The sequence below is a fragment of the Dermochelys coriacea genome, chromosome 6 (genome assembly GCF_009764565.3).
Source record: "Dermochelys coriacea isolate rDerCor1 chromosome 6, rDerCor1.pri.v4, whole genome shotgun sequence".
Classification (NCBI taxonomy): Eukaryota; Metazoa; Chordata; order Testudines; family Dermochelyidae; genus Dermochelys; species Dermochelys coriacea.
In genome coordinates, this window is record NC_050073.1 from 125,620,223 (window position 1) to 125,633,519 (window position 13,297).

General features: G+C 40.6%; 1 protein-coding gene and 1 long non-coding RNA gene across 3 annotated transcripts in view; one reads left to right on the forward strand and one right to left on the reverse strand.

Annotated features, from left to right (window-relative positions):
* The window catches only part of MDGA2 (MAM domain containing glycosylphosphatidylinositol anchor 2), a 660,176-nt gene that overhangs the window by 175,082 nt on the left and 471,797 nt on the right, over window positions 1–13,297 (forward strand). The gene's annotated exons all lie outside the window — the stretch shown is intronic.
* On the reverse strand, window positions 8,461–12,967 carry LOC122460619. The gene is made up of 3 exons (XR_006282044.1): window positions 12,699–12,967; window positions 9,551–9,663; window positions 8,461–8,852 (listed from the first exon to the last, which is right to left on the reverse strand). It is a non-coding gene; the product is annotated as an uncharacterized LOC122460619 (long non-coding RNA).

Genomic DNA, 13,297 nt, shown 5'->3' on the forward strand with positions numbered 1-13,297 from the left:
TAGGTGCCTACAGGGTTCAGCAGGTGTTTTGTGTATTGCAATGGTCCCGAAATGAGGTCTTAGGCACCTAAAACGGGGACTTAGGCTCCCAACATCCTTTTTTGCATTCACACCAAAATGTTTAGGGCCTGTGACGGCATTCTAGCATGGGACTTGCTTTATCTGTGCTAAGGGTGGCTCTGCTGCATTGTCTCCAAAGATTAATGCTACTCGATAAGTTTCTGACACAGTTTGCATTGCTCCCACCTCCTGAGATAGAAAAGCCCAAGCTGGCTTTGAATCTCTGTTCTCCTTCACTTGCTGAGATGGAAGAGCGCCAGGGGGGCTCTGCTCGAAAGGTCGGTATCTGCCTATGGCTGATGTTTTGGGATGGGAAAGAGAGAATAAAAAGAATGAGGACTCCAGAAATGTGGAGGTAGGCCAATTAAAATAAACTAAAGAATAATTACTGATTTGAGCCAGAGTCTTGGAAATACAGCTGATTATCATCAGAGTATCAATGGACGAGAAAAGCCAAAATGACAGCCCATTCTTTTTACAATGACCACATTAGTGTGCAGAAAGGCTCCCCTTATTCCCAGTGACTAGAATATATATTGCAAAATGCGCATATGCATTTGTAACCAGTTATTATCATTGGTTATGTTTTTAATTTGGACTCAGCAAGCATCTTTGGGGAGACTGTAAATAATCTGATGATGTATAATTATTATATTAGTATTGCAATAGTTAAAGCATAGTGCCCAGAATTAGTCTAGCAAGCACTGCTTTCTGCACAATGATTAGAATCTCAAAATGGTCTCGTCACAGAAGTTGGCAAGGTTCCTGGCTCTGAAGTTTTCCTTTTTATTCAAGGAGTGACTTGAGCCAGATGCAGATTTGACATCAAGCCATTAGCAGAGACAGCTGCTTTAAATGCTACCTTTTCTTCAGGACTGAGTAGAGCTGGACTCACTGGTTGTTTCCAGAGCATATGCATTAAATAAAAATTTGGTGTCATTTAAGGCTATGTGAATTAAATTGTTAGAGAATATTCCCTAAATCCAAATTAAGGTCCCAGCTAAAATACAGGAAGAGGACGGTGGTGTTTTGTGACTGAAATTAATTAGTGACTTTAGGGAGACATATATTTTAGTTGTCTGAATCTAAAGGAAAAACTCAGAAGACAACCATCTTCTGATTCTTTTTATGACTATTATTATTATGACGATTATTAACTAGGCCTGTGCTACCTGTGTGTTTAAAAATTACCTCAGAAAAAAGGAGACCTGTTTTTCCTAGGTACTGCTTATAATCTCAGATATCGGAAATGAAATAAATTCTGAGATAAGTGCCTTACAAGCCCTGTGGTGTGTCACAATGCATAAATCTTCTCCTAGACTGCTATTGTACCTATAAAACAGAGCTAAAAACTGAAAAGGTGGTGTGTTGCTTTTCCTTACTTTTCCATGTGACGAACATGGAAAAATAGGTAGGGCCTTTTCCTCACAGCTGTGTGTTACTCACATGGGTGAGAGCAGTTTTATTCCTGTTTATCAGCTATTTTAAAAAGCAAGAAGAACAAAAAGGAAGTTTTCTTGCAGCTTATACAATAACATATACACAGTGGGGAGCCAGAAATTGGAACATTGAAGAAACTTCGTGACATAATTTTTGAAAGACCTTGAACTCTTCTATCAGTCCACATTTGGCTGGGAACAGGGGACAACTCCTGACCATGGGCTTGGTCACCTACAGCTCTCCTTAGACTTATTCCTCTCAGGATTTAGCCTTGTATTTGTGGAGGATTTTGTGAGAGCAGAGAGAGAACAAACATAGGCACCATGTGCTTTGTCAGAGAGGTAGAGAATGACCATCTTGCTAGGAATGGGAAGTGTGGCCTAATAGGATAAAGTGCTACCCTAGACTCAGAAGACATGGTTTCTAGTCCTACCTGTGTAAGAACTGGGTAGCATTAATATAAAATTTCTCAAACAATGAATCTTGGATCTTGTTAGGAACTGGAGGAGCAAGAACTCATGTGAATTTAACCTAGTTCTAGAGGACTACTTCTAAAGAGGGAAATCAGAGCAGCTCTTATGGTTTTCTATGTCTATGCAGAGCCTCACCCCATGGAGAACCATAAGTGGGGTTCTAGGAAGGGCAAGGATGGTGCTGGGGTTGCAGCTAACCTTCCTTCCATTTGAGATAAGTGAAATCTGTGAGGTGTGATTTAGTCCCATGAGTTCAACTCTGCAGGGCTCAGAGGGAGCCATGACAAATATTGGAGAAAATTGACCTAAAATGGATTTTCTTTACATTAAAAGGTCTCAAGTTTAAGCGTCTGGTATTGTGTATGGGAAAGAGGAACTCTCTAGTTTCTAGTGACGCAAAGGTCCTGAGCCAGATCCTCAGCGTGTATGATAATAGGTATGGAGCTGGTCCCTGGATTTTAGCTGTGCAGTGAGATATAGGACATTAAATAAATCACTGATCGAAGAGGGAATGTTACCCAGGGTGGGCCTGGGTCGGCGTAATTTTTGGGATGAAATTTCTCATTTTTGTGGGAGAAAGAAGGAAATGTTTATCTGGTAGGTTCATTTAAAAATGGTAGCTGCTTGAAACTGTCCTGCACTTTGGAATGTTAAGAGAAAACTCGGAGTGATGCCTTAGTGGGCACAGGGAAGATGAGACAGACAGAGGTCTCTGATCATAAATTTTTCAGCAGTTGATCGCATGACTCTGTATTTAATCACAATCCCTTGAGAAGACCCCTGCATTGCTCACTTGTGGCTTCACAGTTCACAAGTTGTGCAGACATCCCAGATTTGTAAACAAAAGCGTTAATACACAACACCATCAGGTATTCTCTCTCTGCACATGCATGCATGTACATGTATACGTACACATACACACACACACACACACACGTAATTATGCAGAAGTTCTACAACTGGATCCTGTGAAAGTTGACGGCAAGCTGTGACATAAATTACTTTTTCCCCTCAAAACCAAAACTCTAAGATCATTCAAAATAGCAGGCTGAGAATTTTCTACAGTTGCTAATTTACTGTGAGAAAGTATTACCAGTTGAAATCCCCATAGGTTTTGTTTACCCTTCACTTTGTCACAAATGCTGATTAGAGAAAGAAGTTTTTGCTAATTTTTTGGAGAAAATCATTTTCTTTTGCTGATAATTTAATCCATGGATTAAATTTGACCACTTTTCTCAGTGTCATTATCTCACCTCAGATATTTGTAATCGAAACGTCTCTTTCTCTATTGTATTTATGCTCCAAGTGCTTGGAAGATTATGCATAATTATGTAACAAAGACACTTGGGATGGCGGAATCTAAAAAGATATTTTTTATCTGTCAAAGAGTTTTGTATTCCTTAAATCAAGAGAGGTCTTGATGCAACCCCCATAAAGGAACAGACTCCTACTGCTTAAAGTTCACTAAACAGTTGGGTTGGTTCTGGTGTTTTGGTTGTTCACCTCATGTTATAAAGTACTTCAACACTAAGGACTGGGGACAGTGTCATTGTTTCATTTACATTATTCTCCATTGGTCATGTAAAGCACACATTCCTTCACTGCACAATAAATTCTTAAAGCAGTAGACATTAAAAATAATCAGCATCTAACCATCCTCCTATCACTCTCAAGGCTTCATGAAATTTACAGACATGGTAGAACATGGTAGACTTTATAGACAACAAACCATTTTATCCGAATGTATGGGAAAATAATTAATGGAGAGAAGAAAAAAAGATGAAAATCTGCCTTGAATTCTCCTTATCAAATATTTGTGGTTAGAAGAAGCATTGAAGGAATGAATATAATGAATACTTCCTCAATATATTATTCCCCTCTCTGTTACTACCATAATATTTTCAAAGATACTGGCTCCGAAAAAGAAACAGGGAGATTTTGCAAATGAGTTTAATGAAGATATTTTCCTTGTGAAATTAATAGATTTTTAAGGCCGGGGGGACGAGCTGAGCTATAGCAAATAATTTAAAAATAATGTGTTGAACCAGCCATCAAACATATGGTCCCCAAGAAGCTATAATTTCAGTAACACACACAAACCAGTGGCCCTTAAAACCATCCTAAAGCACTCAAGACTTGATTGTCTAGGCCTCCATCCTGCCAAGGATAGTTCTTTTGCAATATTCCCCTAATTTGATATTTATAATTGCGGGACATGTTGTGAAGTTTTTGCACTTAGGGTTTGATTGTAAGGGAGTTATAAATCAGTTTGGCTTTGTAGGCATTGTGTCTGGGCACAATTTTACTTCAATACATTTGCATTTTGTCCCATAGGATAAAATGTCACTATTTATATTGGTAATGAATTCAGAAAACAGTTTTGAAATACGACTTCTTCATGATGCATAGCTATTAGAAATGGTTTAGTTTGCTGGCTGTGTGTGTGTGTGTATACAATCTCAGTGTTCTTATAAAATAGAGAGTGGGCTCATATCTGGGTGGGAATACAAAAATAAATCTATTTCTGAACCTCTGTTTGCAGTAGCTTTGGTTTTTACAGGATATGAATTCTTCAGAGCACGGAGATAAGATTTTGAAGAGCTTCTGAGAAGTCTTATGAATGGAATGCCTCCAAGCTACTAAAAGCAATACCAACTTAGCAAAATACTTACAGAGAATACAGATCAAGCAGATCTCCCATTTATACTCTGGGATATACCTGGTCTGTCAGATATTTTTCATTGTTAGTGTGTCTTTGAACTTTCACTGATATCACCATGAGGAAAGCATTTGAAGAGAAATGGACATTCACCGTATGATGATCATCATCGACTACTTAAACTTTGCATGTCTGATATTTCACTAAGGTTGCTCTGCTGCATTCGCCATATGTAACTGTTTGACCATGTTGTATTTTATTAACCTTAATTCATTAGCTTGCTACACTGAATGTATTTCTGTGCCCTCCTCCCAGATACATTAACTATTTCACTCTTCTTCAGTCATTTTCTCCATCACACAGCTTTTGTATCCTGCATATTAGCTGCAGTTTCATTGTTGTTCTGTGGACTTCATTCAGTGTATCATGTTTTCTTACAAATTAGGGCCCAAATTTCCCAAAGTGTGTGCATCCAACTTCTGTCTATGCAGCACCCAAACTAACAACCCCAACTAACATATGCAACTCATTGGCAAAGTCTGTCATCTCCTCCTATAGTGGCTGGGCCACGTAGAGGATAACAGCCTACTGTTGCTACTAATTAATAGCATTGCTCCTTTAGCTTTACAGGTCTGTGTTATAGCACCAAAATTTCTGCCTTCAGTCCTTCCTGTCACCCTGTCAAAAGTATAACAAGGTCCAGTGAATGGAAGTTGAAGCTAGACAAATAAGGCACAACGTTTTAACAGTGATGGTAACTAGCCATTGGAACAACTTATCCCAAGGATTGTGATTGATTCTTCATTCCCTGGAAATTTTTAAATCATGATTGGATGTTTTTTTTCTAAAAGATATGCTCTAGTTCAAGCACAGCCATTGGTCTTGAAGCAGGGATTAATTCAGGAAAGTCCTATGGCCTGGGTTGTACAGGGGATCAGACTAGATGACCACAAAGATCCCTTCTGGCTTTAAAATATATGAATCTATGAAACCCGTTTGGGGTAGGTGGTTATCATATGCACATCAGGCACTGACTACACTGAAAAGCACATACATAATTTTGTCTGCACCCGTCTGAAAATATTTGGCATAAATCCATCTTAATGTACCATGTGTTCACTGTGTTATTGTGTGACTTTCATTGTACATGTGTCCTCATTTTTACTGGGTAGAACTGAGCATTTTCTTAAAACTACTTTTGAGCAAAACCAAGGTAATGGATGTATAGCATAAGGGCCAGGTGTCTGTAATCAAAACAACCCTCTAATTAGTATTTTTCCTTTAAACGACAACATTGCTTTTTCCTTTGCAAGCATTCCACTGACCTTTTCGTAGTTCTCACTGAATAATCAGTATCATCCAGGAATTTGCCCTCTAATGGGTTGCTGTTGCATTTTAGAATGGATATCAAGGTTTATTTTAATGCATTTTATTAATTAATTAAATACAATTTTTCCCCCCTGTGGCTCAGTGGCAGCAGCATGGGCACTGAGTTCCTCCTCACTTGCTCTGACAGGAGCCTGCCTCTCTCAGAATACCATGGAGGAAGGTGTCCTCCATGGCTGCGTCTTCCTGCCATTTTGTCTCTCTGCAAGAAAAGGCTAAAGAAAGAAAACCCCAACTCTGGGCCTCGTTCATGTTGGGGATTAAATGGTTTTTATTCACTGATTTAGGGAACCTTCCCTCCCCACCTTAGAATCATAGAAGATTAGGGTTGGAAGAGACCTCAGGAGGTCATCTAGTCCAATCCTCTGCTCAAAGCAGGACCAATCCCCAACTAAATCATCCCAGCCAGTGCTTTGTCAAGCCGGGCCTTATAAACCTCTAAGGATGGAGATTCCACCACCTCCCTAGGTAACCCATTCCTGTCCTTCACCACCCTCCTTGTGAAATAGTGTTTCCTAATATCCAACCTAGACCTCCCCCACTGCAACTTGAGACCATTGCTTGAAACCACCTTGGTGCAGTCATTTTCTGGCATGTAATGGACAAAAACAGCTGCTCCATTTCCCTGCAGAGGAGAGAGACTAAGCTATTCATCTGTATAAGCAGTGTGGTTTTGTGGAGTATGGGGCCACATTCCCATGGAGGAGGGTAGCCTAAATGAACAGGACAGCCTACAACTCACAGGTGTGTGTGTGTGTGTGGGGGGGGCTAGGGCTAATCTTCTCAGTTGGAGGCTCGCTGGAGCAGCCAAGAAGGCATTTAACTACCAAGACCAGGGAGGGTACTTACGGAGGCAAATGCAGTACCAACACAGACTCTGCGTGTCCTGAACCAAGCGACAAAGAGAAGACAATACAAAGAGAAGAAATACTTCGAATTTTTCATACCAGTGCTAGGAATGTGGGTGATTAGAGGAACTGGAAATCCTCATTCATCAGAAGAACTTTGATATAACTGGCATTGCTGAAAGCTGGTGGGACAATCAGAATGATTGGAACATTAAAATCAGTAGTTATAGCCTGTTCAGAAAGGAGAAAGTGGGTAAAAGAGGTGTTGGGGGTTGGGGGGCACGCTACATTAAAAACACCCATTATCTGTTTTAGAATTACGGATAACTTAGAACCACGGTGTCTTAAATGCATGTGGATCAATGTACTAGCTAACAAAGCCCAGGAATGGGTACTGGATGGGAGGGTATTACAGACCATCAAATCAAACCAGAGAACAGGATGATTTACTCCCTAAACACCTGTCTGTAATGTGGAAAGAAAAATGTGGAGTTATTGGGGAGTTTACTTTGGGAGACATATGTTGGAGGTCTCATGCAGCCAGTAATAAAACATCATTAGAATTTCTAAAAAAATTATAGATGATTTTTTAAAATACAAAAGGCATTGCACCCAGCACAAAGTAATGGCTAAAGAAGAATTAAAGGAGAGGAACTTAATTAATGCCAGATAACATGGTGTTCTGTAAAATAGGTCTTGTCAAACAAACCTGATTTCATTCTTTCACGAGATTACGAATTTGGTTGGTTTCAGAGTAGCAGCCGTGTTAGTCTGTATTTGCAAAAAGAAAAGGAAAACTTGTGGCAAATTAGAGATTAACAAATTTATTTGAGCATAAGCTTTCATGAGCTACAGCTCACTTCATCTGATGCATACAGTGGAAAATACAATGGGGAGATTTATATACATAGAGAACATGAAACAATGGGTGTTACCATACACACTGTAACGAGAGTGATCACTTAAGGTGAGCTATTACCAGCAGGAGAGTGAGGGTGGGGAAATCTTTTGTAGTGATAATCAAAGCGGGCCATTTCCAGCAGTTGACAAGAACGTCTGAGGAACAGTGTGTGTGTGTGTGTGTGGGGGGGGGAATAAACATTGGGAAATAGTTTTACTTTGTGTAATGTCCCATCCACTCCCAGTCTTTATTCAAGCCTAAATTAATTGTATCTAGTTTGCAAATTAATTCCAATTCAGCAGTCTCTCGTTGGAGTCCGTTTTTGAAGTTTTTTTGTTGAAGGATAGCCACCCTCAGGTCTGTAATCGAGTGACTGGAGAGATTGAAGTGTTCTCCGACTGGTTTTTGAATGTTATAATTCTTGACGTCTGATTTGTGTCCATTCATTCTTTTACGTAGAGACTGTCCGGTTTGACCAATGTACATGGCAGAGGGGCATTGCTGGCACATGATGGCATATATCACATTGGTAGATGCGCAGGTGAACGAGCCTCTGATAGTGCGGCTGATGTGATTAGGCCCTATGATGGTGTCCCCTGAATAGATATGTGGGCAGAGTTGGCAACGGGCTTTGTTGCAAGGATAGGTTCCTGGGTTAGTGATTCTGTTGTGTGGTGTGTGGTTGCTGGTGAGTATTTGCTTCAGATTAGGGGGCTGTCTGTAAGCAAGGACTGGCCTGTCTCCCAAGATCTGTGAGAGTGATGGGTCGTCCTTCAGGATAGGTTGTAGATCCTTGATGATGCGTTGGAGAGGTTTTGTTCAATTTGGTTGGTAAAGGTAACTGTGTAGGTGTAATAAATTTAGACTTTTGTAAGGCATTTGGCTTAGCGCTGCATGACCTTCTGATAAAAAATAGCACTATGAAATATCAACAGAGGACATGTTAAATGGATTAAAAATGGCTAACTGATAGATCTCAAAAAGTAGTTGTCAGCGGGGAATCATTTTCAAATGCAGATGTTTCTAGTGGGGTTCTGCAAAGATCAGTACGAGACCTGGCATTATTCAACATTTTCATCAGTGATCTGAAAAGAAATGTAAAATCATTGCTGATAAAATCTGTGGGTGATACAAACATTAGCAGAGTGATAAAGAAGGAGGACAGGGCAGTCACACAGAGTGATTCGGTTTGCTTAGTAAGCTGGAGACATTCAAACAAAATGTGTTTTAATGCAGCCAAATGCAAAATCATACATCTTGGAACAAGGACTGCAGGGCATGCCTACAGAATGGGAGACTGTATCCTGGAAAGCAGTGACTCTGGAAAGGATATAGGGGTTGTCACGCTGTCTGGAGTGACTCACAACTGTGAATGCCTACCTCAGTGTGGACTCTCAGAAATAGGGGAGACACCCCAAACTGGTGGTATATTCTATAATTAGATTTCACCAAGCCAGGAACAAATGTGCACTCCTGGATCACTATACCAGTCTTCCATGGAGCCACAGACAGTCCCCTTAGACTCTCCAGCCTATCTTGCCAATCAGACAAAGAACTGGGTGATAAAAGGTGATTTAAACCTAAAATCACACCACAGCAGGTTTCTCCCAGTCTCAAGAGACCAGCCATTTACATGAGACCAGTTTGTACTCCAGATCTTACACCAAAGACAATGCTGGCAGTCAAATCTACAGCAAACTAACTATAGGATTACTAGCTAAGAAAAGGAAATTGGAGTTACAGAGCAGTTAAAGCAGGCAAAATATATGCACAGGTGAATCACCGTTTGTGACTTCAACTGGTGGCAGTGATGTGATAAACTGCCAGTTTCCCAAAAGTCTTTCAAGGTATCCAGATTGTCTCTGAGGATCTCCATTTTGCATCTGGTACATTTCCCTGTAAGAGTCCAAACAGTCAGGGATAAAGGATCTTTCTTTGAATCCATATTTATAGCTTCTTCTGACAGAAGACAAGCTGATAGTGTCTCTACCCATGTGGACTTTTTTTGTGATGATGATGAGTGAGGAATGCACTTAGCCTTTGCATAATACTTTGAAATTAGCATTTTGTGTTAAAGTCCTTAAGTCCTTCCTTAGCATTTCACAGGATTTCTTTGATGGGTTATTTAGACACAGGGGTATATACAATGTAAATGTTTGCTATTCCATTATAACAGGAACAGATAAGTGAAAACAATGCAGGTAACATTCCATTAGTTTTCATGAAGTTTAAACAGCTGATTACCCACGTCTTCATTTAACACTTTGATCTATACTAACACATAAGTGAATGGGCCTAGCGTTCTGACCTGAGCTAGCATCTGGTTTGCCAGCATTACAGGGGTAATAGTAGAGACACAACTGAACATGTGATCCCCGTGCAACATGGTGGCAAAAAGCGCTAAGGAGATCTTTGGGTGGATGAACCAGGGAGCAGGAGTAGATGGGTGGTTTTACCTCTGTAAAAGCCAGACAAGGTCCAGTTAGAAATAAAGCACACATATTTAACAGTTGGAACCATTGGAACAAATGACAGAGGGAAATGGTAGATTTGCCTGGTCATGATGTCTTTGCATCAAGACTGGATGCCTCTCTGCAACATGTGCTTTAGTCAAACACAAGTTACTGGGCACCACACAGAGGTAATTAAGTGAAATTGAATAACCTTTTATATACAGGAGGTTCAACTAGATGGTTCCTTTTGGCTTGAAACTCTAGTACTCTATACATTGCCTTCAACTGTTTCCCTCGGGTCTATGACTCGAGCATCTGGTCTTTACCGAAGAATAGAGTTCACCCAGGTGAGTATTACATTTGGACACGCAATCCACAATTCATTTCTTTCAAAGCTCTTTGTGAGGCCTATGTCCTGCTTGTAACTGAAGAGGGTGAGTGCTCCTCATGGGCGTGGAGCTGTGGTTTGCAGTGTGGGGAAGAAGGATGGAGACTGGGGCTAATTGGGGCTAGTCAGAATTAAACAGTGTGCTGTGATTGAGAGTGCCACATCAACCAAACAAAAAACTTTTCTTTCTCTATTGAGTGGCTCTGTGGCCTAGGTGTGGGGCCTTTCCCTTAACTATGAGAGGTCACAGGTTCAAATTCCTGATGTGCCTGTTTACATGGTGATACATCTGTGGGTCATATAATTTTCCTCTGACATACAGGAGGTCAGACTAGATGATTGAATGCTCACTTCTGCTTTTAAAATTTTTACAGACCTTCACATAATTATTGTGCCTTACAAAGTTTCTGCCTCTGAGGTGTGGCCTGAACAGCCTTGGTCAGGTGCTCAGTGATGATGTTAGAGACTTATGGATCTGTTTCCTTTCAGCCCTGCTGTCTTTCCATGGTCTGATTCATGGATAAGCATGTGGTTGGTTGTTTTTTTCTTCAGCTAAACCAGTTTGCTCCTTTGGCTAACAGCAAGCAAGGAGAGACCAGCAGCACCCATTCAGGATAGAATAAGAGCAGGGAGGGGACCAAAGAAACAAAAGAAAGAAAGGGGACAATTTAGCAGGTATTGTTCCTTATTCATCTCAATAGTTTGCAATACCCCATTTCTGCCACCTGGTAGTGCTGTGTGAAGCTATAAAGCACCAGCTGGCCCAGGTCCACTTGATTGATTCCAGAATGGTGGCTCCTAGCCAGGAACAATACTGAGGGTTTGTCTTGTGTTAGTAGATCTAGAGAACACCAGGCAGGCATTCACCTAAGGTAAGAGAGTGCCGGGTCTCTTTGTGGTGGGTGGGCGAACGGGCTAACTCTTCGGCAGTGAGTATCCTGCTGCTGGTTTCAACTATCTCTGTTAGATTTCAGCAAAAGTGTTTGGTTTATGATAGAAGTGGGTTTGCTACTTTGGGTTTACTACTCTTGCTCACCCAGGGGTGATTTTGCTCTGCCATAATTTCTATTATTCAATACCAGTCCCGGGCAGCAGTTCATTAGGAGCGCATACATATGGTAGTTAGTTTGTGCAAGTACTCGCTACTTAGAACTGGCCAGCAAGTTGTAATGCAAAAGCCAAAGTGATTGGTGCATTGAAAATTGTAAATGCAGCAAAATAAGCCCGGATTCATTGGTCTGGAAATATCTGTGGTCAGCAGGCATTGACTAGGGAAAGTCTCGAGTCTACCACTATAGTTCAGTAAGATATCTTTTTGATGAGCTTTAAAGAAATGCTTTTGAAACACTTTCTTTTCCCTAATATTTCAATTTTAAGGGGTGGGGGGTGTAAAATCATATTATACTGTTGATATCATTGTGATGCAGTGCAGGGCTGTGTGATAAACTGGATTAATCATGTACTTTTGACAGACAGTGTAATACAAATAGTAATGTGGGTCTAAAGAAGGATCTTCGAAATGGATTCTACATTACCCAAGGAGTTGCTGTTTCTTCCTAGTTTGTCACAGGGTCTGCTCCTTAAATAACTTTCTATATTCTTCAGAAGAATTACGCAAGCGTGTTAATGGAGGAGCTGCTAAATATCTGTTTAATATACAGTAATTGAGGCCAGTTCTGGATCTGGTGATTCTGTTTAAGCTCAGCAAGTGGTCTGAAGAGATGGCATAACCAACCCCCTCCAGGTATATTCCAGTAGGTACTTTAGCTTCAGGGCAGTAATTTCCCCTCTTCATCTTTTGGTATGTTTTTGTACATAATCAGTGACTTCTTTTCATCTTATAATGAACAGTGCCCTCTCCTGAGCACTCATCACCTTGTAATTGTCATTTTCTTATAGCTGTATTCTGACATGATTACTGCATTCACATTTTTATTGTAGTAGTGACCATTTTATTAAGCTGCTATAGTGCTATTCATTATCATTTGATAAACCACTCATTATCAGTCATTTTCCTTTGTTCCCCCACATCATATTTACCAGTATCTTGAATCATAATCATGGAGAGTATTTTAATATGCAATTCTTACTGTGTCTTTCATCTTCATTCACTCAACACTCCAAAAGAGCCCCACCGGTTTGGTCTTGATTCTGTTGGCCACGATTTTCTCACTGTCACTTGTTTTACTGGCTACCGGCCAGCACATTGCCTGCACTGTAAAGATGGATAAGCAGCTGCCTCCCTAACCAACATCAATGACTTTCCTTAGAAGATCTCGGAGATAATTTGTCCATTGTAGGTACACAAAAGACAAGCCATTCCTTCCTTCCTCCACAGAGACTGAATGTGTCATTTCCCTGCTGTGCATAGTCCTTAGTGATCCAGTGAGTAACACAACACATGAATAGCTAATGAACAACCCATAAAAACCAGGAATGTACAAGGAACCTTTACACTATCATGACTCTTTACTGATTGTTTGATGCTTAGTTTGGGAATCTAGATAATTAAAATGAAGAACTCAGGTCCAATCTTTGGGTTCAACCAAGTGGCTATTGGGCCAGGGCTTGGAAAATGAGGGCAAAGGTGGCTACCTTCTGTCACTGTGTTCTTCCACTCTCTGTGGCTATTGTGGGCCATAGTGACCTTCAGGGATGAAATATGTGTAAATCTTTGCGGGATCAGGCC